The sequence below is a fragment of the Tursiops truncatus genome, chromosome 17, assembly GCF_011762595.2.
Source record: "Tursiops truncatus isolate mTurTru1 chromosome 17, mTurTru1.mat.Y, whole genome shotgun sequence".
NCBI classification, from domain to species: Eukaryota; Metazoa; Chordata; class Mammalia; order Artiodactyla; family Delphinidae; genus Tursiops; species Tursiops truncatus.
In genome coordinates this window covers 45,452,205-45,465,851 of record NC_047050.1, presented here as the reverse complement: position 1 = coordinate 45,465,851, position 13,647 = coordinate 45,452,205, and the positions used below count along the sequence as shown (strand labels likewise).

The following is a 13,647-nucleotide window of genomic DNA, read 5'->3' as shown; positions in this document are numbered from 1 at the left end:
GACCCTCTCCAATAATTTTAGACTTTAGAAGATGGGCATTTTTATTAAAACCCTGGCCTTGACAATGATAACAATGACAACTATTAAAAGTGATAAATTTTAAAATACGATAGCAATGACAAACATACATGACAATGATTATGACACAGAGAAGCATTTATTGTACACTTTCTGATCTTGTTTTTTAAGTCAGAAGGTTGGAAGGACATAGGGTGGAATGGACCCCTAGGGTTTTTCAGCTTAAGCCTCGGTCAGAAGTTCAAGGCCCTCTACAACATCACCACGGAGTGACGCTTCACGTTCTGCTTGAATTCCTCCAGGGACACGGGACTCACTACCCCCGACAGAGCTGCTGTTTGAACCTTGCCCCAGGAGAAAATGTTAAAAGAACTGAGGATCTTTAAGCTGGAGAAAAAGTTTAGTGGAAACATAGCTGCCTTATACATTTGATGAACCGTAATTATAATTATTATTAACATTGATAAGATTAACATTAAGCACTGTCACTAATATTTTTTTATTATGGTGATCATTTATTCAGCTCACACCATATACCAGACACTGTGCCAAATGCTTTACACACCTTCTCATTCAATCCTTCAACAACCCCCTAAGACGGTATTATTATTCTGATTGTATAGTTGAAAAAATTGAGGTAGAGAACAGTTAGGTAAAACTCTGCTCAAGGATATAATTAGTGAGGGCAGAAACAGGATTCAAACCTAGATTGGTCTGACTTTGGAACATAGAAGAGTTTGTAGAAGTTACTGAGACCCCAAGACATAGGCTATCTGCGAAGCAGGGTTTAAATCAACATGATGAGAACTTTCACATGAGACTGAACTCATTTCAGGCAATGAAGTGTTGACAGGGCTTTTATAAGAGACACACACACACACACCCTGCTCAGTCTGGTGCCGGTTCCTGAAGGGCAGCAGGTAGATAGGAAGGGCCGGGACCTGGTGATGCTGGGAAGGAGACATCTGACTCGTCGAGTCAAGTGGGGTATCCACAGCAGTCTCACTGCTGGAGAGACCCCCCCCAAATGGGGCAACTGGTGCTGCTGCACATGTGTGGGCCTCCCCACTGCTTCGTCACCCCTGTCGGTCCTGCCCCACTTCCCTCCACAATGCAGCCTATCCCGGCCCCATCTCTCTTAGCAGATGACCACTCTCGCTACTTCCTGGGGGAAGCAGAGGTCACTGGGCCGTCAGCCTCTGTGTGATGAACAGGCTGCAGCATCTTCACTCCCTCCCTCCTCATCTCCAGAACTGAGCACCTAGAACTGTTCCATCTCTCTCCACTCTCTTTTCTGAACTTTTATTCCCGGTCATGTCCTGGCTTCTTTCCACCAGTGCATCACCACACTCAACAACACAGGAAACGTAACCCACTTGATCCCACATCCAGCTCCCCGCAGGTGGCCTTGACCCCCTTTCAGAGCCAAACGTCTGAAAGAGCAGTTGACATGCTCTCCTGACTACTCCCTGCGTCTGGCCTCAGCCCACTCCACCTGGTTCCCAACCACACCAGCGCGGGAACGGCTCCTACCACGGACATTACCGCCGTTTCCAACATCCCCAGGACACGGTTAGGCTCTGTCTTTTTTTTTTTTTTTTTAAGATGTTGGTGGGGAGTTTATTAATTTATTTTATTTTTATTTTTTGCTGTGTTGAGTCTTCATTTCTGTGCGAGGGCTTTCTCTAGTTGTGGCAAGCGGGGGCCACTCTTCATCGCGGTGCGCGGGCCTCTCACTATCGCGGCCTCTCTTGTTGCGGAGCACAGGCTCCAGACGCGCAGGCTCAGTAGTTGTGGCTCACGGGCCTAGTTGCTCCGCGCCATGTGGGATCCTCCCAGACCAGGGCTCGAACCCGTGTCCCCTGCATTAGCAGGCAGATTCTCAACCACTGTGCCACCAGGGAAGCCCTAGGCTCTGTCTTAATGTGACTGGATCTGTTCTTCACTCCCTCTTCATGAAACTCCTATTCCTCTTGGTTACTATCAAACACTCTTTCTGGTTTTATTCCCCACCTTAATGGCTCTTTCCGGATCCTCTTTCTCTCAGGCCTCATATTTGTTTATCAGAAGCCATCTCAATCCAGGCCCACCCAGGACCATCTGCCCACACGTGGCTTCCCCACAATCGCCCTGCTGATCAGAACCGGGGGGCCGTTCTTCGTCTGGAGCATTTCTCACACTGTGGATCCCTTCTCCTTTTTCTTCTCCTGAGGCTCCACCCCTGCCTATTCACTGGGCCCATTTCAGCCTCCAGCACCGGCCCCTGTCCTGGGCTGTCCCCGGCAGGCCCTCCCCGCTCTTCCTTCCTTCTCCTCCTCACTGCTGCCTGTACTGGGACTCACTCTGTGGCCACCCCAGGAAGCCCAGGATGCCTTTCATGCTCCTCACGGTGTTTAATGCCCCTCTGATGTTCTCAGACACACAAAAACAAGCTGTAGATAATAGAGTGGTCACAGATCCCCAGTGCACACTGGGGTCTCCTATGGCTGCTTTCTGATAACCAGACACTTAGCTCAGGATGGAGATGAGAGAGATTCTTACACTGCACGGGGGACTTGAATTGCCTCTGTGGACAATAATTTTTTTTTTTTTTTGCGGTACACGGGCCTCTCGCTGCTGTGGCCTCTCCCGTTGCGGAGCACAGGCTCTGGACGTGCAGGCTCAGCGGCCATGGCTCACGGGCCTAGCCGCTCCGTGGCACGTGGGATCTTCCTGGACCGGGGCACGAACCTGCGTCCCTTGCATTGGCAGGTGGACTCTCAACCACTGTGCCACCAGGGAAGCCTGTGGACAATAATTTTGTTTAGCTACCCAATAACTTTATCTCAGCTTGGCCCACTCTTAAATTCTCAGTAGATCAAAAGAGCTTAATAAAGAATGTCAGAAAACAAGTATTTTCCAAATTAACAAGAAAATTAATAAATTATTCGAAAGAAAAAAACCAAAACACCAGGGGAAATATATTAGAGATTTCAATTGGACAACCCTCACCTAAGCTGTTCTTCCTGTAAAATGCGTGTAGATCATGTATCTTGTATACATTGCCTGGGTCTCCACAGACGAGATCATAAAAATGTGTTTAAAATCTATTTTTCCTACAATAAGAATGTACGAAATGCAGCTGCAATGTCGATGCTGGAGAAGTGGTAAACACCGTGAACCTGAGCTTCAGCACAGTAATCCTCACCACCGCCCCTCCCCCCATTTCTCGTGTACTCACTGCATGCGAGGCCCTGTGCTAAGTGCTTCAGACACATTAATTTCCTCCCCATTTCAGCACCAGGAGGCAAATATTATCACCCCATTTGCAGGCCCTCCCTAGAGGGCTTACTTGGTGAGCCAGGATTTCAACTTGATTCTTCCAAACTCCAGTCTTTACGCTTAGCCTCTGCATTCTCCTGCCCCATGCTTTATTTCAAGTATCTCGCAAACCCATTCAATCCATTCATTCCCATCACCTTCAGCAAAAATCCCAGAATCCTTCCCAAATCAAACAAGGGCAGATAATGTAAATATGGAGTTCATTAACATTTTAAAAGAAATTGCAGTGCAGTCTAGATCAGAGTTTCTCAACCTTGATAACTACTCGTGTTTGGCTGGGATAATTCTTTGTTGTGGGAACTGTCCTGTGCATTGTAGGATGCTTAGTAGCGTCTCTGGCCTCTACCTACTAGATGCTAGCAACGTTTCTCCTCTGTCCCCAGTTGTGGCAACAAAAATGTCGCCAAACATTGCCAAATTTCCGCTGGGTGGGCAGGTGGGTGGAGGAAACTGCCCTCAGTTGAGGACCACCCCTCTAGATGTCCAGACCATCAGCACGCACTAAACATCTCGTACCTGCCCCACTAACTTTGCATTCTCTGCTTTGCAGACTCCTGCCTGGAAGCAACAGATCTGAAATTCCACAGTAGGACAGACAGCAAGATCATGGCCATAAAGAATTCAGGAATAGGTGATCCTTGGCAGGTTGGTTGGCAGCTGGCATCAGATTTAGGAATTTTTTCATATAGGTCAGTATTTTCTTGCAAAAATGTCTACTTTACCTCCCTTCACGCCAAGTCTGTTTATCTTATACAAAGTACTGTCTTGTTATGTTGCTATTAAAGATCATGCTTGTGAAGACTCTGAGCACTTAAAAATGCTCGTGACAATGAAAAAAGCAGATTAAAAGGTTGTATGAACATTGTGATGGCAACTAAAGTGACAAGAGAATGATGGAACTAAGGTACTGGGATTATGGGCAGTATTTTCCTCCTCTTTCTAAGTTTCCTGTAATGTAACTTCCATAATACCTTTCAAAATTAGAAAGTGAAATTTCAGGTGGTGTCCCCAGACATGGGTTTCCTCCCACCAACTACAGGTAGAGTCACCAGAACAGTTAACCCCACACCACACAACTACTACCTGGACTCCCTGAATTACCACCTAGATCCACAGTTTGATCTTAGATGACATCACCTGGATGACCTGTTCTATATCTGAATTACTGAGTTCATATAATGAAATTTATTATAACTCAAAAATAACTAAGTTATTTTTGATAAAAAATTAAGATTTATTCTTCCATTGCCTGATCCCATTTTTGAATCTTGCTGAAACCTACAGTACCTTGGATCCCTCTGGGGGAGGTGTGGGTCCCTGCTCCACCCCCCACCCCTTGAACCCCATTCTTCTGAGGCAGCCCTGATGCATGGGGTGGGCCCTCAGCAGCCATGTTTGTATTTTAGGTCCTGCCCCTAGACCCAGCTGGGGGCATGGGAACCTGGCCTGAGCTGGGCAAGTCAGGTTCTCTTTCTTAGAAATTCAGAATTTTGAATGAAGAGACCCAGGTCCTAGGGGTTGCTGTAGCTGAGTTATGTAGGGGGCAGTTCTCTAGAAAGTCCATAATAAACTCCTGCTACTTGGATCCCCAATTTCTGTTCCTTCTGAGATTTGGTTGGTCAACTTTCCCTGGGATCCTCCCCCTCCAAAAATAATAATATTATTTTATCTATCTATTTATCTATTTATTTATAAGCTGGCTCTAATTGATTTTTCTTTCTTTCTTTTTTTTTTTTTGTGGTACACGGGCCTCTCACTGTCGTGGCCTCTCCCGTTGTGGAGCACAGGCTCCGGATGCGTGCAGGCTTAGGAGCCATGGCTCACGGGCCCAGCCGCTCCGCGGCATGTGGGATCTTCCCGGACCAGGGCACAAACCCATGTCCCCTGCATCGGCAGGTGGACTCTCAACCACTGCGCCACCAGGGAAGCCCCGATTTTTCTTTCTTATAACTAAAAGAATCTTAACTCCTAGAGATTATATTTGAGATCTCTTTATTATTCATATAAATATTAAGCCATAAGTATTATTCTGATTCTCTTCCCAGTGATAATGTCCTGAAAATCTCACGTACCGTCTGCCGTGGTTGCATCTTAAAAGCGGGAATGTTGGCTTCAGTCAGACTTATTTCAAGTCTCACCTCTGCCTCTTTGAGCCTGAGTTTCCTTATGGGGTAAGTGGACACTTAACACTCAGCTGCAGGGCTACTTTGGGGTTTAAATGAGGGCATGCACAGGGCATGGCACACAGGATGTTTCTGTACACACCACACGCCCTGCTCCTTATGTTCTGTCTCAAGCCAGAAGATATTGGTTCTTCTTTATTAACTCATGGTCCAAAAAACTAAATCCTATTTTGTAAAACAGTCTATATCTCTATACGCGCACTTCTCACATCGCTTTTCTCTCCCCAGATGCCAACACTTGATTTGAAGCATGTCCTCAAGGCTTTCTGTTTCCTAACCAGGATTTCCTGAGCCTTAGACGTGCTTGACAGGTTTCTTCTGACATAGAATTAGTGTCCTCACACAAGTCCCTAACAATACGTAGTGGTTAATGGGCTTGAAACATCTTTGGAAATGCTTTACCATTATCCCGTACATTTGGCCCAGGAATAATAATAATTTACTGAGGGCTTACTCTGTGCTTTGCTTGCATTATCTCATTTAATCTTCATGCAACTCTGTGAGGTAGGTAATACCATCACCCCCATTTTACAGAAGAGGAAACTAAGGCTGAGAGTAGTTAAGTAACCTGCCAGTGTCACATAACTAGTAACTGGTAGAGCTGAGTTCAGAGCCCTGCTTAACTGTTAACTATGCTAAATTACTCTGCTAATTTACTGCCTTTACATCACCTACGGTAAACTTCCTGGCCTGTTCTCAGTGTGTGATGAGCCAAGCATCAGGATGCACCTCTTCATCCTGGGTCCATAGCAAAGATCTCTGTATCTATGGGCCCGAGGGTCCTAACTTACAGCTCCTGGGGGCACAATATGCTGCTCTTTCCCCCAGAAAGACCCCATTTGTGCTGCCAACCTAAGAGTTACTGCTCCTTCTTTTCCTCGTCTCATTCACCTACATGCCATCTACACCTTCAGCTTCTTTGACTTCTGTTTATTGAGCACTTACTTTATACTACAAAAATGTCCAGAACCTAATTCACAATAAGTATTAGCTCTTGATTCCATCATTAAGATTCACACACACACTAAGCAGAAACTAACACACTATTGTAAAGCAATTATACTCCAATAAAGATGTTAAAAAAAAAAAAAAGATTCACACACACACACACAAAACCCCTCATGATGGCTCCCAGGGCCCTGTGTGAGCCAACCCCAGGCCATATCCCTGGACCACCTCCAACCCCTTTCCTCTCCCTCACGGGCTCTAGCACTACTGGTTGCTCTGTTCTTCCAAGAATACTCTCAAGCACGTTCCTCCTTCAGAGACTTTGCACTTATCATTCCTAGCTTGCTTACCCACTTCCTTCAGTCGAATATTCCTTAAAAATTGTGCTGTGCCCTTTTCACAAATGATCTCATTTTATCCTCAGCAACCCTAGGAGGTAGGTACCACATTAGTTGAAACTGACAATATTTGACTGCTTGACTCACACGAAAGCAATTTCATATTGTTCAACCTGGTATAATCCTTACTTTACAGATGTAGGAATTGGAGCTTAAGTAGTTTGGTAAAGGTCACACAGTTATAAAGTGGCAGAGCCAGGATTCAGTCTCAGACCGTTCTTATCCTGAAGTCCATGCTCTTAATGTCTAAAATGTACCATGTGCCTCCGAGACCTTCCCTGTTTCCTTCTTGGATTTTTGTCCTTCCATTTCATCCAGGAACACCTCTATTAAGCTGAGATACAGAGAGACTGAAACACTGATACTTCCACTTTAAGAGCCCAGAGCCTTTCAGTCAACATGAGTGCTGCCTACCTGGATATCCTGAGTCTCTGCTACCATCCAGCCCCAGGTGAGCCCAGGGTGCCGAAAAATGTGCTCTACTAGATTTGCACTTTCTGAAAAGTGAAGAGGAATTATGAGTGTTAGGTATTGGGCACCTGACCTAAAAACAGAGAAGTGACTCAGAAACTGTGGAAGGGAAAAGGAAGCCTGAGAGTTCAAAAACACTTAGAAGGCAAATAACTCTGTAATTCTCTCACCTGTTCAGCAGAAGCCTCCTTAAGAAGTAGGCATAGGGCCAGGGGTTTGGGCCTGTCTCTGAGAGTCACTATCAACACACAAACTTAGGGCCTTTAGGGAACGCCAACCACATCACATCTTCCCCCCAACCTCCCTGCAGTCTGCAGGCCAGATCTGGCCTAGGCTTGATTTTGTGGATGTCGTTTTGAATATCATTCCTAGATAATAATGTGTGTTACAGATTTTACCAGTTATGGAACACCTCCTCAGAAAAAAGTGGCTCCCATGCTCCATTTATCTCTCTGGGTTTCCAGTTTTACTTGGATTTGGGCTTTTCTGACAATTTAGTATCCTGCCGGGTCTTTAAGATTTTTAGAGTATGTCTTGTACACGGAGGGTAATTCCAGAGCCTCTCCCACCATATTATGAAAATGGAAGTCCATTCAATGTTCTCAAGCAGAGGAGTCGCTCACTATCAGACCTTTTGATTTGTTTTTTAAAGGATGGCCCTGACAGTTGTCTGTAGAATGGTCTAATTAAGGGGCGGAATCTAGAGACAGGAGACCATTTGAGAGGCCATCGCAGTGGTCCTGGTGAGAAGCAGTGTCCACTTGGTCTGGCCTGGGGAGGTGGCAGTGGAGGGACACAGAAAAGAACCAATTCAATAGGTATTGTTGAGGCATCTGTGCAAATAGTGCTGGCAACCTGCCTCTGTGGGTGAGCTGAGCAGGTGCTCTGAGAGGACCGTCCTACCATCTTGACCATACAGCTAACGGACCAAATGACCTCTGAACCCTTCCCAACTGGATGATTCTCACACCCGATATGGAACAACAGTGACACCTATGCAGTGTTTAATAGTTATGACCCGCTTCCACATACAGGGTCGTATTTGATCCTCATAGCAACCCCAGGAGGTACATATTATTTTTCCTATTTTAAAAATTAGAAAATTCAGGCTTGGAGAGTTTAAATGATTAATTCAAATACTAATCAGACCCAATAGATCTGGGGTTCAAATGCAGGTCTTCTAACTCCAGATCCCATCCAATCTTCTCTATTGAGCAAAAGTGCCAAGGAGACCATAATATTGAGAGGAACAAAATCAATGCTGTTATTTTAAAATAAATAAACATTCCATGTTATTAAATTGATGCAAATAGAATTATAGCAACAGCTGTATCTTAGTTCATACTCTGTGCCAAGAACTGATCAAAGCACCAACTATATGATCATGTTTGGTTCTCACAAGAACCCAGAGAGGTAGGTACTATTATTATCTCCATATTATACATGGAGAAACTATAGGACAGAGGGAAGATCCCACATGCCGTGGAGCGGCTAGGCCCGTGGGCCATGGCTGCTGAGCCTGTGCGTCCGGAGCCTGGGCTCCGCATCGGGAGAGGCCACAACAGTGAGAGGCCGGTGTATTGCAAAAAAAAGAAAAAAGAAAAAAGAAAAAGAAGTGCTATATCCATGGTCTGAATTCTTCTCTTTGTTTAACACTAATTTTTATTGGAGTATAGTTGATTTACAATGTTGTGTTAGTTTCTACTGTACAGCAAAGTGAATCAGTTACACATATACATATATTCACTCCTTTTTAGATTCTTTTCCCATATAGGTCATTACAGAGTATTGAGTAGAGTTCCCTGTGCTATACAGTAGGTCCTTTTTAGTTGTCTATTTTATATATAGTAGTGTGTATATGTCAATACCAATCTCCCAATTTATCCCTCCCCTGCCCCGGAATTCTTCTTTTACTTAAAACAATCCTCCACACCTAGAGGTTGCTTTATTTATTTATTTGTTTTTATTTATTTTATTTATTTATTTTTGGCTGTGTTGGGTCTTCGTTGCTGCGCACAGGCTTTCTCTAGTTGCAGTGAGCGGGGGCTACTCTTCATGGCGGCAGGCAGGTTTTTCACTGCGGTGGCTTCTCTTGTTGCAGAGCACAGGCTCTAGGCGCACGGGCTTCAGTAGTTGTGGCACGTGGGCTCAGCAGTTGTGGCTCACAGGCTCTAGAGCGTAGGCTCAGTAGTTGTGGTGCACGGGCTTAGTTGCTCCGTGGCATGTGAGATCTTCCCGGACCAGGGCTTGAACCCATGTCCCTTGCTTTGGCAGGCGGATTCTTAGCCACTGTGCCACCAGGGAAGTCCCTAGAGGTTGCTTTATTTGGGCCTGAATCAGTATTTAATCCACGGCTCTGACAACAAGGTCTAGTTAGGACAGAATTCAAGCATCGACTGAGATCCACATGGACAAATGAACTCAGGGTCACTGTTGCATCTAGAAGGGTAGGAGCCACTTCTCTCTGTAGGAGCCCCATGGAAAGGAAAGGACAAGCACAGAATCCCAGGCTGTCTTGCTACTGGTGTCTGGTCGTGGTAGGGGTCACCAGTGGCCCCGAGTAAGTCCACCTGCCAGATGGTTGGATAGCCTACAGGGCTGTCCTGGGTTTATCTTCTTGGCTGCAAGCCTCCGAGCTCCTGCCCAGACTCGCATCAGGAGCTGTGGGATGTTGTCTGAGTTGCCAGATTCCATCCACAAGCAGAGACTGCTCACCACTGGTAACATCCAACCATTCAGCAATGAGCTTCCGGGCAATTCTTTCAAGAGACTAGATGGATACCTGCAGCCAGACTTTATCAGACTTACCAAAGTTTGACCTTATAAACAGTTCAGTTTTCCAGAGTTCTCTGGCTTGCGTGTGGTTGACAGCTGCACCCTGCCAAGTTCTGAGTCCAACTTTGAAATGTTTATCCTCCACTACCTGCTCCAGAACACGAGGTGAGTAAGTGGCCTAGGCTCGTGGGCCAGGTGCGTGTGGGGCTGCCTGACACACAGGGTCACATGATAGCACAGATGGCCACCAGCCATGCTTCTGGGCTTTTAGCTCCGGGCAGTTTCCTTTATGGCTCTTCTGACAGGCTGTGACTTCGGTTGGTACCGGGGGACTGTGTCTTCTTGTACCTGTTGCCACCAGGAAAGCACTACGTATTTCGTGCCTCTAAAACACTCTACTTCAGTTCCCTGGGACTAAAGTGCAAGGACAAGGATAAAACAAACTTGAAGTCCAAATAGTTTTCCTGAACTCTAGTCAACAAAAAAATTACCAGTGCCTTCTAATTGTAAGGCATTCTTCCAGGAAGTGTGACGTGGCAGGGGGCGGGGGGGTGATACAAAGAAGTAAAAGTGGGTACAAATACGAAGTAAAAAATACGGTCCTGAGCTTCCCTGGTGGCGCAGTGGTTGAGAGTCCGCCTGCCGATGCAGGGGACACGGGTTCGTGCCCCGGTCCGGGAAGATCCCACATACTGCGGAGCGGCTGGGCCCGTGAGCCATGGCTGTTGGGAGAGGCCCGCGTACCGCCAAAAAAAAAAAAAAATACGGTCCCTTTCTCATGCAGCAGAGGAGGCAGGCTGTGAAACACGTGCTTCCTGCGTCTCTCCTTCCCTGTGAAGTCTGCTCATCGCCCCCAACTCTGTCAAAAGTATTTACGGTAAACCACACTTGTGAGTGAGCCGTATAACATTGCTGTTTTCTAGTCAAAAAGGTAGAATGTCAGCAACTTCATTTGGTTCAACCTAATAATCAGTTCTCCCAAAGCACTTTACGTGTTCCTCTATTATGACCCTGTTTTCGATCTGTCTTGGGAATGATTAGGTATTTACATGACCTTGTCCTCCACTTGGCTACAAAACTCCTTGAGAGCATCTCCAGCTAGTACTGCACCTTACACAGAGTAGGGGAACAAATGAATAGGAAAGTAAATGTGTGTGTGTGTGTGTGTGTGTGTGTGTGTGTGTGTGTGTTTCTAAGCAGTGTGCTGGTGTTGGGGATAAAAGGCTGAATCAGCAAGGGCCCTGCCCAGGATGAGCTCAGGTCTCAGTGAGACAGAAGGAAAATTTCACTCCATCAAGCAGGGTTTCTCAACAGCGGCATTATGGACATTTGGGATCAGGGAACCCTTTGTCGTGAGGGTGACTGTTCCGTGTGTTGTAGGATGCACGGCAGCATCCTTAGCCTCTACCCACGATATGCCAGTGGTATACCCTCCACCCCGCCCCCATCCAGCCTTGACAATAACATATCTCTAAACAGGGCCAAATGTCCCCTGAGGAACAAAATCAGCCCTATGGAGAACCACTGCCACAGATGAGCTAAGGTGGCAGGATGCCAGTGTAGCAGCTCAGAGGAAGTACCTGGGGTAAGTCTTGAATGACAAGTATGAACCAGCAAGGTGAAGCAAGGCAGAGGCCACTGTACAAGCCAAGACACGACAGCTTACCCGTACTTTACCTTGACTAGGCTCAAGTATGACCCGCATGTAAGTGAAAGGCAGTGACTTCAAACAAAAAAAAGCAGCCTACGTACTCTCTCATTAAAAAGTAGATCCCATCAAGTCTTGGTTTCTGATATAACTTTCTTTCTATAAATTCCTCTGCTTTCAGGAATGCTTGGCCCAAACATAGGACCTTGATGAATTAAGTGAGGTCACTCAGAAGTTTCACTGCTTGTGTGGAAGCAACGTCAGGAGTTACAATACTGTCTTCTTCTGGCAAAGGTACTTTACCGCATGTTTTCCTCTCTACTTTTTTCTTTTTTGCATTATATTTTTTAAGTGCTTTAATGAGATGTTGAACACATACAGAAGAATATTTAACATGCAAGCACACAGAGTACCAATGCAGCATGTAACCTCCATGCAGCCATAGACATAGACTATCACAACCATCTCTGAAGCTCACTGTGTGCTTCTGATATCATTCCCCTCTCTACCCCACAGAGGGGAAAGATTTTTGTGTTTACAGTTATTTATTCAACAGACATTTTACTGAATACCTCACTAGGCTATGGGCCAGGCTCTGTGCTATAGAGCAGTGAACAGAACAAAACCTTCTCCTCCCTTACTTAAAGCACTTTCACATCAACCATTCAATTTAATTTGATGTTCTCAATATCCCAATGAGATACCTATAAGCAATGAATAATTACTCTTTCCGCCACGTCCTTCACACATGAGGAAATAGAGGCTCAGACTGTTGACTTGTCCCAGGTCACATGGTTACTAAGTGGCAGAACTGGAGCAGGAAGCCAAATGGTTGTCTCCTTCCCATCCTCCTTCCATTACTCCACAGAGCCTGCCCCGCCCCTCCCCTCCCCTCCCCTGCACGCCTGACAGCAGATTCACTCCTACCAAATGCCAAGCTCTGCAACTAAGCAAGGCAACTGCAGAGCCAGGAGATGCGCAGGATTCAGAGACCCCTAATGGCCCTGCTGGATTCAAGATGAACCAGACTGTGTGTTGGGGCAGGGAGAGAAGTCTCTGCAGTGAGACAGATCCCAGTGGGGGCAGACTTGTCCCCAGGCATTTGGGTCCATATCAAACCCCCATTTTGTTTTTTAATTTTTCTTAAATTTTAATTGGAATATAGTTGGTTTACGATGTTGTGAATTTCAGGTATACAGCAAAGTGGTTCTTTTCCATTATAGGTTCTTACAAAATATCGAGTATAGTGTCCTGTACTATACAGTAGGTCCTTGTTTATCTTTCTTATATATAGTAGTGTGTATATATTTTTTATAAGATTTATTTTACTATTTATTTAATTTATTTATTTTTGGCTGCATCGGGTCTTAGTTGCGGCACGCGGGATCTTTGTTGAGGCACGCAGGATCTTTCGTTGCGGCGCGCGGGCTTCTCTCTTTAGCTGTGGTGCGCGGGCTTAGTTGCCCCATGGCATGTAGGATCTTAGTTCCCTGATCAGGGATCGAACCCGCGTCGCCTGCATTGTAAGGCAGACTCTTTACCACGGGACCACCAGGGAAGTCCCGTAGTGTGTATATTTTAATCCCATACTACTAATTTTTCCCTCCCCACCCTTTCCCCTTTCGTAACCAACCATAAGTTTGTTTTCTATGTCTGTGAGTCTATTTCTGTTCTGTAAATATGTTCATTTGTATCACTTTTAACGATTCCACACATAAGTGACATCATATGATATTTGCCTTTCTCTGAATTACTTCACTTAGTATGATAATCTCTAGGTCCATCCATGTTGCTGCAAATGGCATTATTTCATTCTTTTTTATGGCTGAGTAACATTCCATTGTGTATATATATACCACATCTTCTTTATCCATTCCTTTGTTGA

The 13,647-nt window shown here is 45.6% G+C and overlaps 1 protein-coding gene and 1 long non-coding RNA gene across 4 annotated transcripts in view; both read left to right on the top strand.

The window, feature by feature from the left end:
- The window catches only part of LOC109548269 (uncharacterized), a 108,155-nt gene extending 102,778 nt beyond the window's left edge, over positions 1-5,377 (top strand). Inside the window, exons 7-9 of the long non-coding RNA XR_012327298.1 lie at positions 3,890-4,028; positions 4,125-4,243; positions 5,127-5,377. This is a non-coding gene — a long non-coding RNA (uncharacterized lncRNA). The remainder of the gene's footprint in view (positions 1-3,889; positions 4,029-4,124; positions 4,244-5,126) is intronic.
- Positions 5,378-5,384: 7 nt separating this feature from the next.
- The window catches only part of KLF10 (KLF transcription factor 10), a 42,955-nt gene continuing 34,692 nt past the window's right edge, over positions 5,385-13,647 (top strand). Inside the window, exons 1-3 of one of the 3 annotated variants that reach the window (XM_073794650.1) lie at positions 5,385-5,510; positions 7,187-7,319; positions 11,944-12,056. The gene's annotated coding sequence lies outside the window, so the exon portion shown is untranslated. Of the gene's footprint in view, positions 5,511-7,186; positions 7,320-9,314; positions 10,280-10,875; positions 11,700-11,943; positions 12,057-13,647 lie in introns of those variants that run through there. The other 2 variants (XM_073794649.1, XM_073794648.1) reach the window with 2 other exon arrangements.